The following is an 884-nucleotide window of genomic DNA, read 5'->3' as shown; positions in this document are numbered from 1 at the left end:
GAGAGAGAGAGAGAGAGAGAGAGAGAGAGAGAGAGAGAGAGAATAAAAGACAGAGAGAATAAAAGACAGAGAGAGAGAGAGAGAGAGAGAGAGAGAGAGAGAGAGAGAGAGAGACAGATAGATAGTGAGAGAGAGAGAGAGAGAGAGAGAGAGAGAGAGAGAGAGAGAGAGAGAGAGAGAGAGAGAGAGAGAGAGAGAGAGAGAGAGAGAGAGAGAGAATAAAAGACAGAGAGAGAGAGAGAGAGAGAGAGAGAGAGAGAGAGAGAGAGAGAGAGAGAGAGAGAATAAAAGAAAGAATTAGAGAAAGAGAAAAAAAAGAAAGAGAGAACCCAAGAATAAAAAATCAGAGTGAATGACAGACAGACAGACATATAGAGAACAGAAAACGGGGAAAAAAGAGAATTGCAGGAACGAGGCCATAATAACAGATGCTTCCAATATGTCTGTTCTGCTGAAATGAACATATTGCCTTTTCCTCCCATTGTTTCAATTTTGTTCCTCTCGTGCATGGCGGTATGCGTGCGTTGTGCATAGCTTTTGTGGTTATGTTGTGTGACTGAGTGCGAGAGTTGTTAGTTACTCTGTGTGTGTGTGTGTGTGTGTGTAAGGGTGGTGAGGGTGACGGTGTGAGTGTGTGTTTGTGTGTGTGTGTGTGGGGGGCGGGGGGTGCGCGCGTGTGTGTGTGTGTGTGTGTGTGTGTGTGTGTGTGTGTGTGTGTGTGTGTGTGTGTGTGTGTGTGTGTGTGTAAGGGAGGTGAGGGTGACGGTGTGCGCGCGCGGGTGTGTGTGTGTGTGTGTGTAAGGGTGGTGAGGGTGACGGTGTGCGTGTACGTGTGTGTGTGTGTGTAAGGGGGGTGAGGGTGACGGTCTGCGTGTGTGTAAGGG

The sequence above is a fragment of the Penaeus vannamei genome, chromosome 3, assembly GCF_042767895.1.
Source record: "Penaeus vannamei isolate JL-2024 chromosome 3, ASM4276789v1, whole genome shotgun sequence".
In the NCBI taxonomy this organism is placed as follows: domain Eukaryota; kingdom Metazoa; phylum Arthropoda; class Malacostraca; order Decapoda; family Penaeidae; genus Penaeus; species Penaeus vannamei.
This window is presented reverse-complemented; position numbering follows the sequence as displayed.